Here is an 11426-nt window from a genome sequence, read left to right on the forward strand (position 1 = left end):
GTAGAGGGCAAAGTCGTACATGTTTTCTCAGTCATTTATTCACTACTTGAACCAAAACCTGGACCCTAGTATTATGCCGAACAACTTGGGCATTTACGAAGCAGCATGTAAAAGTATTATTAGGAATAATAATGCTTCGCAGGGTGCTAAAGTAGCCTGCCTCTCAAACTGCCATATTCCTGGGCGAGTCTTTGTCTTCAGTTTATCATAGACCGGGGATTTATCATAGCCCACTTTATCATAGCCCATTCATGAAATGGGTTGGAAAAAGAGTATCTGATTTGGACTATTGTTTTGTTTTTAAATAAACAACAGAATTTTATTTCTTACAAGTTGGAAGCCTGCAATTAGGCTGCCAGCATGTGGACTGGTGATCTTGAAGCCTTCCGGAAAAATCTGAAAGAAGCTTTCTTTTTTTTTCTCTGACTCCATGGAGACAAATAGATTAATCAGTTCACAGATTATGGTTATCTTTGGTTGAGAGAGGAAGTCAGGAGACAACATGTAAGTGCCCTACTCACCACTCCTTTGAGGCATATGCTTAGGGAAGAAAAAAAAAATCACCCTGGGGCAGACTGAGGTGTGGGTCAGGGACCTATGTATGTGACAGGTGTCACTTAATAAGAGTAGGGATATTTCACTCTGCAAACACCTCCCACTATAGTCTTCTTCGGATCTGTGCTTCCTTTGATTTGTGTTGGAGTGTCCTAGCCTACAGAAAAGCTTGTCACACAATAGTATTATATGGACACATTTGCAGGAATGTTTCTGTCACCCAGGCACCCAAGCCCTGGCCATCTGCTGCGATTTTTTTGAACATTGTTTTATTTGAAGTATAGTTGATTTACAATGTTGTGTTAAGTTCGGCTGTATGGCAAAGTGATTGAGTTATATGTATGTATATTCTCATTATTATTAAAATCATATCATTTTAATATTCTTTTATTATGGCTTATCATTGGATACTGAATATAATTCCTTGTGCTATACAGTGGGACCTTGTTGTTTATCCATTCTGTTAACCCAGCCTCCCACTCCATCCCTCCTCCAACCCTCTCCCCCTTGGCAACCTCAAGTTTGTTCTTTATGTCCCTGAGTCTGTTTCCATTTCATTTGTGTCATATTTTAGGTTTCACATATACGTGATATCACGTGGTATTTGTCTTTCTCACTTACTTCACTTAGCATGATAATCTCTAGTTGCATTTACTGCTGCAAATGATATTATTTCATTCTTTTTGTAATGGTTGGGTAGTATTCTGTTGTATATTTATATATATGCTGTATCTTCTTCGTCCATTCATCTGTGCTTCCATTCTCAGCCATTTTTCCTGACCAGTGCTGGTTCCAGCTCCAGCAATAAGAATATAAAAGGACATAAAAGTGGGATGGTTTGAGATGGATGAAAGATCGGATAAATCAGTTGAGAGTTTTGTTTTTCCTTTCTAGACACTTCGCTGGCTCTTAGTAGCTCAGCCATCTCTGGGGAGGGATAAAGTGTAATTAATTTATTTTTAATGTTTGGTTTGATTGAACTTTTCTGCTAGGGAGATAAGATAAGGAGTTTTGTCATGACAAGTGCAAGGATGGATTGCTTTTTGTCATTCGCAGGAGTGGGTACCACTTGGAGCCTGTAAGTAGATGGTGGCATGAGATGAGAAACTTTGCAGGAGATGTGAAAGAAAACTAGAGGAGATGGGGCAGGAATGGCTAGAACTTTGCCACTCCAAGAACCAGGGAGGGAAAATGAGCTTCTGGAGAATATGGGCCTTGTCTTAAATAATGAGATGTACTTGGGAGATTGGTTCACTTCTTACTGACTTGGGTCAGGAACTGAGCGTTTTTGTGCAGAGTTCAGAATGTCTTCAGTATCTCACAGCATATGTAGCTCCTCCTGTAGGTCTGCAGTAAGCCAAGAACCAGAGCATATGTGGTGCCGTGGCTGTCAGGATCAGTCTCCATGGTCTTGTCATGGGAGAGAGCAACTGATATTGAAATACTTGACCAGATACTCTAAGGCAGATCTGATGGCTTACAGGGTTCCTGTCAAAAGAAGGAAGAGGAGGGAGGAAGGGAGGGAGAAAAAAAGGGTGGGAGGGAAGAAAGCAGGAAGGAAGGAAGAGAGAAGAAAGCAAAAGCCTTCCTAGAATTTAAAAAAAAAAAAAACACCAAAAAAACAGTTCTTGCCAACTGTTATAGCTATCTATGCATCATAAAATCCATTTTTTAAATGATAAGGTTCATATCTTCTGTATTTTTTTTAATTATTTATTTTTTATTTTACTTTACAATTCTGTATTGGTTTTGCCATACAGTGACATGAATCCACGCCAGGTGTATTCTTTTTTTAATTTTTCAATTTCCTTGTCAATTACTTCCTAACTTTAATACTTAATGTGTTACAAATTCCTACCATAATGGTAGAATTGTTGTTTTCTCATTATATTTTTAATATATATATTAAAAACACCTACCATGATGGTAGAATTGTTTTCTTATTGTAGTTTTAATATATATATATATATTTCCCTAAAAATAAATATACCCCAAATATTTTCAACATATATAAATGACTCAAAATTCATTTTGCTTAGCACCACCACATTTCTCACTACTCCTAGGCCTCAGCTGTTCACATAAAGGGCATTAACTCCTTTAAATTTTGGGTTCAGTTCAGTTGCTCAGTCATGTCCGACTCTGCGACACCATGGACTGCAGTATGCCAGGCCTCCCTGTCCATCACCAACTCCTGGAGTTTACTTAAACTCATGTCCATTGAGTCAGTGATGCCCTCCAACTGTCTCATCCTCAGTTGTCCCATTCTCCTACTGCCTTCAATCTTTCCTAGCATCAGGGTCTTTTCCAAGAGTCAGTTCTTCGCATCAGGTGGCCAAAGTATTGGAGTTTCAGCTTCAGCATCAGTCCTTCCAGTGAATGTTCAGGACTTATCTCCTTTAGGATGAACTGGTTGGATCTCCTTGCAGTCCAAGGGACTCTCGAGAGTCTTCTCCAACACCACAGTTCAAAAGCATCAGTTCTTTGGTGCTCAGCTTTCTTTGTAGTCCAACTCTCACATCCATACATGACTACTGGAAAAACCATAGCTTTGTAATTTCTGGGAAAACTGGATTATTCATAAGCCCAGCCTGGCTTTGTTCAGGTTTGTCTCTCCTTGACAATCAGTAATACTCTGGAGACTTCTCAGTGTGGTGGTGTGGACAATGGCAGTACCTGGGACTTTACCATTATGGGAAGTGTGAGGCGTTATGAGGATTCCTTCAGTCAGAAACCAGGCAAGCTTTGGCCCAAGGCAAATGATGTTTTAATTATTTTAAGTATGGGTTTAACTGGGTCTGGAAGGATTAGGAGTGCTGGGAAGGGCATTGGGTTTCAATATGTTCCCTCAGCTGTCCACCTCCCAATATTTTAATTTAAACAGTACCAGGCATAAAGAAAAATTGAAATCAGTTTATAATGAACACCCAATTACCCACCACCTAAATTTCACAATTAACATTTAAACATATTTGCTTTTTCACATATCTATCCATCAATCCACCCCTCTAACTTTTAAAAATTGAAAATCTACACAAACACTAAATAAGTGAAAAAATGGTACAAGGAACACCCTCATATCTTTCTCAGAGTCAACAATTGACTCTATGTTTTATTGTATTTGTTTCTCTCTCACTATCTTTCTCCCTGAACCACTTAAAAGTTAACTCCAATATATGTCAAGCCTAAATACTTCAATGCACATCTTTTAGGAACAAAGACTTGACTGTATATAATCACAACATTACTATCACACTGAAGAAAACTAACAAAAATTTTATCTAATACCATCAAATACACTGTCTATATTAAAATTTCCCCAAACTCCCTAAGCTTTTGGATTTTAAAAAATTATTATCCAATCAAAGTAGATTGTCATTGCATATGTCTTTAGCATCTTTTTATCTAGAACCATTTCCCATTGAAAAAACTTTATTTTGAAATAATTATAGGTATAGAGGTTGTTTCAGAGATAGTACAGAGAGGTTTCATGTATCCTTCATCCATTTTCTCTCAATGGTTACATCTTACATATTGATAATACAATATCATAATCAGAAAAATCAGTCTTGGTCTACAATGTGTGTATATTCTTATGCTAGTTTTTCACAAACATAGCAGTAGTACTAGGAAGATTCCTGTAACCACCAGCACAGTCACAGTATAGATTTATATCATCACCACAGAGATTTACTGGTGTCATCATTTACCAGTTTGAGTGAATATAGAAACATTATCCCCTGTTACAGACTGAATGTGTCCTGCCAAAATCCCTGAGCTGAAATCCTAACCCCTAAAGTGATGGTCTTAGGAAATGGGGCCTTTAGGAGGCAGTTGGGTCATGAGGATGGAGCCCTCACAAATGGTATTGGTGCCCTTTCAAGAAGAGTCATGGGAGAGTTAGCTTCCTTCCTCTCTGCTCTCCACCATGTGAAGACACAGTGAGAAGACAAGATGGCTGTCTACAAACCAGGAAGAGGACCATCACCAGTCACTGGATCCAGACTCCAGAACCGTGAGAAATAAACATCTGTTTAAGCCAACAAGTCTACGATATTCGGTTACAGCAGCCTTGAATGAAGGTCCCGCCTTTTAAGCTCCTTGTTTATGTCACAGCAGTCTTAAATGTTTCTTCTACACACACGGAGATGCAAACCAGACAATGTTATACTTTTTGCTTCAACCATCAGGCATAATTTAGACAACTTGAGAAGAGAGGGAGGGTCTACTGTGTGTAAACACATTTTTGTTTTCGCCATTGTTCATTCTTCCTGATGTTCCAAGATTCCTTTAAAAAAATCATTTCCATTCTATTTTAGGGTAGTCCTGATGGTAGAAAATCCTCTTACTATTCCTGTATCTGAGAATTTATTTCGCTTTCATTCATGAAAAATAACTTCACAAGGTACAGAATTCTGGGTTGATGGCTCTTTCTTTGCAGCACTTGAAAAATATTGTGCTACAACCTTCTGGCTTCCATGGTTCTTATGAAAGATCTGCTGTCATTTGAATGGTTTTTGCTCTTTTTGTAAGGTGTCATTTCTCTTGCTGCTTTTGAGATATTTTGCTTTTAATCTTCAATTGTCTGAAGTTTGATTATAATGTTTCCTGGTATGGATTTCTTTGGGTTTGTTCATTCAGAGTTTTGCTCAAATTTTTAAATCCATGTATATCTTTTTCCATATTTGAAAAAATTTCAGCTTATCTTTCTTTTCCATATTTGAAAAATGTTCAGCCATAATTTCTCCAAGTACTTTTTTCAGTGCTGATCTCTTTCTCTGTTTCTTAGATTCCAGTAACACAAACAGCTTTTTGTGGCTCTGTTTACTTTTTTCAGCCTGTTTTCTTGATGCTGTTCAGCTTGGGTAATTCCTACTCTCACTCCCACTTCACTGATTTTTTCCTGTTGTCCCCTCCATTCAGCTGTGGAAGTTTTTTAAAATTTACAATGATTGTATTTTTTAAAATTCTGAAATTTCCAATGGGTTTTCTTCATATATTCTGTTTCTTTGCTGAGACTTCCAGCTGCTTCAGGAGTTCATAGTTGAGTGCTGAAGTATTTTTATGACGGCTGCTTTAAAATTCCTGCCTCATTCCAACATCTGTGTCATCTTGATGTTGATGTCTGTTGATTATCTTTTCTCTTTCAAGTGAAGGTTTTCCTGGTTCTTGGTCTGACATGTAATTTCCGATTTTACCCTTGAAATTGTTGGTATTGTGTTATGAGGCTGTAGATTTTATTTAAACCTGTCTTTAGCAAGTCTCCTCGGTCTTGGTGTGCTGCTGGGGGAAGGAGGAGGAACAGCTTTGCTGCCACCACACGGGGGTGAAGGTCCAGGCTTCCCATTAGGTGGCCCTTGGCACCCTGGGAAGACAGGGGTGCCTCCTCACTACTTGGTGCTCTCTCTGTGCCTGCGCGCTCAGTTCAATTCAATTCAATAGCTCAATCGTGTCCGACTCTTTGCGACCCCATGAATTGCAGCACGCCAGGCCTCCCTGTCCATCACGCTCAGTCGTGTCCAACTCTTGGTAATGCCATGGACTGTAGCCCACCAGGCTCCTCTGTTCATGGAATTTTTCAGGCGAGAATACTTGAGTGTGTGGCATTTTCTTCTCCAAGGGATCTTCCTTGGAGATCCCTTGCATCTCTTGCATTGCGGATGGATTTTTTATCCCTAGTGTCACCTGGGAAACCCATACTACTTGGTGGAGGTGGGATTTTAGGATCCTGGCTAGGCCTCTACTGACACCTCCTAGGCAGGGGGAGAGAGGTACAAGTCCCTTTTCCTTGCTTCTGCTGGGGGTCGTTGGAAGTCCTGGTTACCCCTGGGTGATACTGTAAGTTTGGCTTCCCTCTCAGTCTTCTCTGTTACCTCTGGGTAGGCCAGGGAAGAACATCTTTTTACAGCCAGACAAAGACAGAAACCCAGGCTCCCCACTCAGTCTTTGTTGCCTGATAATTGGTGGCTTTTTGGATATCTTTTTGAGTAAGTGAACCAGTACTGGCCTTACAGTATACACTATATGACATATACACAGTTCAGTTTAGTCGCTCAGTCATGTCCAACTCTTTGCCCCATGAATTGCAGCATGTCAGGCCTCCCTGTCCATCACCATCTCCCGGAGTTCACTCAGACTCATGTCCATCGAGTCAGTGATGCCATCGAGCCTTCTCATCCTCTGTCGTCCCCTTTTCCTCCTGCTGCCAAACTCTCCCAGTATCAGAGTCTTTTCTAATGAGTCAACTCTTCGCATCAGGTGGCCAAAGTATTGGAGTTTCAGCTTTAGCATTATTCTTTCCGAAGAAATCCCAGGGCTGATCTCCTTCAGAATGGACTGGTTGGATCTCCTTGCAGTCCAAGGGACTCTCAAGAGTCTTCTCCAACACCACAGTTCAAAAGCATCATTTCTTAGGCACTCAGCTTTCTTCACAGTCCAACTCTCATATCCATACATGGCAACTGGAAAAACCATAGCCTTGACTAGACGGACCTTAGTTGGCAAAGTAATGTCTATGCTTTTGAATATGCTATCTAGGTTGGTCATAATTTCCTTCCAAGGAGTAAGCATCTTTTAATTTCATGGCTGCAATCACCATCTGCAGTGATTTTGGAGCCCAAAAAAATGAACTCTGACACTGTTTCCACTGTTTCCCCATCTAATTTCCATGAAGTGATGGGACCACATGCCATGATCTTCGTTTTCTGAATGCTGAGCTTTAAGCCAACTTTTTCACTCTCCTCTTTCACTTTCATCAAGAGGCTTTTTAGTTCCTCTTCACTTTCTGCCATAAGGGTGGTGTCATCTGCATATCTGAGGTTATTGATATTTCTCCCGGCAATCTTGATTCCAGCTTGTGCTTCCTCCAGCCCAGCGTTTCTCATGATGTACTCTGCATATAAGTTAAATAAGCAGGGTAACAGTATACAGCCTTGATGTACTCCTTTTCCTATTTGGAACCAGTCTGTTGTTCCTTGTCCAGTTCTAACTGTTGCTTCCTGACCTGCATATAGGTTTCTCAAGAAGCAGGTCAGGTGGTCTGGTATTCCCATCTCTTTCAGAATTTTCCACAGTTTATTGTGATCCACACAGTCAAAGGCTTTGGCATAGTCAATAAAGCAGAAATAGATGTTTTTCTGGAACTCTCTTGCTTTTTCCATGATCCAGTGGATGTTGGCAATTTGATCTCTGGTTCCTCTGCCTTTTCTAAAACCAGCTTGAACATCAGGAAGTTCATGGTTCACATATTGCTGAAGCCTGGCTTGGAGAATTTTGAGCATTACTTTACTAGTGTGTAAGATGAGTGCAACTGTGCAGTAGTTTGAGCATTCTTTGGCATTGCCTTTCTTTGGCATTGGAATGAAAACTGACCTTTTCCAGTCCTGTGGCCACTGCTGAGTTATCCACATTTGCTGGCATATTGAGTGCAGCACTTTCACAGCATCATCTTTCAGGATTTGAAATAGCTCCACTGGAATTCCATCACCTCCACTAGCTTTGTTCATAGTGATGCTTTCTAAGGCCCACTTGACTTCCCATTCCAGGATGTCTGGCTCTAGGTGAGTGATCACACCATCGTGATTATCTTGGTATTGAAGATCTTTTTTGTACAGTTCCTCTGTGTATTCTTGCCACTTCTTCTTAATATCTTCTGCTTGTCTTAGGTCCATACCATTTCTGTCCTTTATCGAGCTCATCTTCACCTGAAATGTTCCCTTGGTATCTCTAATTTTCTTGAAGAGATCTCTAGTCTTTCCCATTCTGTTGTTTTCCTCTATTTCTTTGCATTGATCACTGAAGAAGGCTTTCTTATCTCTCCTAGCTATTCTTTGGAACTCTGCATTCAAATGGGTATATCTTTCCTTTTCTCCTTTGCTTTTCACTTCTCTTCTTTTCACAGCTATTTGTAAGGCCTCCCCAGACAGCCATTTTACTTTTTTGCATTTCTTTTCCATGGGGATGATCTTGATCCCTGTCTCCTGTACAATGTCACGAACCTCATTCCCTAGTTCATCAGGCACTCTATCTATCAGATCTAGGCCCTTAAATCTATTTCTCACTTCCACTGTATAATCATAAGGGATTTGATTTAGGTCATACCTGAATGGTCTAGTGGTTTTCGCTACTTTCTTCAATTTAAGTCTGAATTTGGCAATAAGGAGTTCATGATGTGAGCCACAGTCAGTTCCTGGTCTTGTCTTTGCTGACTGTATAGAGCTTCTCCATTTTTGGCTGCAAAGAATATAATCAATCTGATTTCGGTGTTGACCATCTGGTGATGTCCATGTGTAGAGTCTTCTCTTGTGTTGTTGGAAGAGGGTGTTTGCTATGACCAGTGCATTTTCTTGGCAAAACTCTATTAGCCTTTGCCCTGCTTCATTCCGCATTCCAAGGCCAAATCTGCCTGTTACACATATACACTATTTGACAGGTTCTTCTCCAGTTTCCACTTTCTGGGATTGCCTCTTCAGTTATTGTTCTAAGATGGTCCTGGGTTACCACTCTAATACATTGTGGTATTTTAAATTTCCTAATGCAAAATTATCACTCTGTGTTTTGACATAAAATGCTTTTTATTTTATTATAAAGTTATAAAACTGTTATCTACTCTCAAAAGTTGGTAAGTAGGGCACCTGTGGATGAAGAAGAACAATTGGTATTTTTAGGTTAGTTGTAACCTCTTGAGTTTTGACCGATAAGTGTCTTATTATATTGTTTTATGAAAAGAAAAAAGAATCTGATATTTATAGTGGCTGGGAGCATGGATTTCTTTTTTGCCCTACTCACTTGTCTGGTATTCAGATTATAATTTTCAACATAAATTTGTTCATAGAATTTTAAGCCTCATTAAATTTTTGGCAATGGAATTTCAGAAATCTGTCCAATTTTTTCTAAAGTATTAGGTTAGTTTCCTTCACTGTCAAAGTATTTCCTAAAGGGATAGGAGTTTTTTTTTCCTCTTCCAAAATTGTGCCTGATAGATTTCTTATTGTTGCCTTGGTCAGGGAGATAAATATTTATTAAAGTGAAAACTTCTCTTCAGTTAATATTATTTATTGATTAAGGTCTATGACTTGCTCCAGAGAGTAGGGTAGGTGTGGACTTTATACTAAATTAGATCTATAGTCCATGCTTTTCCAAGATATATGTCATTACAACCTAACTTTTATTTCAGTAAGTCTGGGCTGATTTAAGGAGATAACTGGGATTAAAAAAAATACTAGGAAGCTGGTAACCTTTGTCTCAGCATAAGTTTATTGCTGAACTTTGCTGCATTGTGCGTGCATGCCTGCTAAGTCACTTGAGTTGTATACAGCTCTTTGCAATCCCATGGACTGTAGCCTGCCAGGGTCCTCTATCCATGGGATTCTCTAGGCAAGAATGCTGGAGTGTGTTTCCACGCCCTCCTCCAGAGGATCTCCGCTACCCAGGGATCAAATTCGAGTCTCTTATGTCTCTCGCACCGGCAGGAGTGTTCTTTATCACTACTGCCACCTGGGAAGCACCTTAGTTAAATTTTGTAGCGTCCTATAGCCTCAGTTTCCTTACCTGTCAATGAGAATAAAAATACTTATCGCTTTTAACTTCTACAGTTTTTGTCAGAGAAGAGTTTAAATTTGTGCCATAGATGTAGATAACATTTCTAAAGATTATCCACCTCTTTTTTTTTTCCTTTAAAAGGATCTGCAAACACACCCAGTTGTTCAGCTGCTTCTGGTCTCAAAAATGTCTTATAGGGACTTCCCTGGTGGTGCAGTGAATAAGCCCGTGCACCACGACTACTGATCCCACAGTCGAGAGCCCATGAGCCACAACTGCTGAGTCTGTGGGCTGCAACCACTGAAGCCTGTGTGCCTAGGGCCTGTGCTCTGCAACAAGAGAAGCCACTGCAATGAGAAGGCCACACACTGCTGCTGGAGAGTAGTCCCCGCTCTCCACAACTAGGAAAGTCAGTGCACGGCAATGAAAGAGCCAGTGCAACCCCAAAAATTAGTCTTATAGCAAAGGGAATTAGAAAACTGCTAGGATAGCTTAAAAGTTACTCAGACTTCATCTACAGGGTTGACTGTATTCGTTTTTGCCAAGAGTGAGAAACAACATTATTTCTCTCTCCTGGGTACTCTGGTTATTCAGTTGTCAGGCATCTAGTTATGTCACCCAGGCGGATTAAGCAGAAGACTTGCACGTGGTTTATAGAACTGTGTGGTAGACATACAAGGGTTGAAAGAGTTGTAATTATTGAAAATTAGTTGAAAATTAGTGTCACCTTTAGGAAATATGCTGAAAAATGTGGATATTCTGACTTGTCCCAGAAGCAGAATAAAAGGAAACCAAGTGATCTCCAAGTAAAAGCACAAAATTAAAAAAAAAAAAATCACAAAGATTTGAATCAAAAATATTTATTTCTAGAGAAACATTTATAAGGGAAACTCATTTCCAATTTCAGAGGAAAAGGGGTCAGTGGTAGTTGGGCCATACCAACAGTTGCTGCTGCTGCTATTGCTAAGTCACTTCAGTCGTGTCCAACTCTGTGCGACCCCATAGACGGCCTCCCACCAGGCTCCGCCGACCCCGGGATTCTCCAGGCAAGAACACTGGAGTGGGTTGCCGTTTCCTTCTACAATGCATGAAAGTGGAAAGTGAAAGTGAAGTCGCTCAGTCATGTCTGACCCTTCTCAACCCCATGGTCAGCAGCCTACCAGGCTCCTCCGTCCATGGGATTTTCCAGGCAAGAGTACTGGAGCGGGGTGCCATTGCTGCTGTGTTAAAATAGGAATTTCTGCATCAGGCCATCTGTAGGGGCAAGAAACCCTGTCACCACCCTCCTGGTGGGCAGGATCTCTGCCTCCATCTCTGGACTGGTTCTAGGA

This window comes from Oryx dammah, unplaced genomic scaffold (genome assembly GCF_014754425.2).
Source record: "Oryx dammah isolate SB20612 unplaced genomic scaffold, SCBI_Odam_1.1 HiC_scaffold_25, whole genome shotgun sequence".
In the NCBI taxonomy this organism is placed as follows: domain Eukaryota; kingdom Metazoa; phylum Chordata; class Mammalia; order Artiodactyla; family Bovidae; genus Oryx; species Oryx dammah.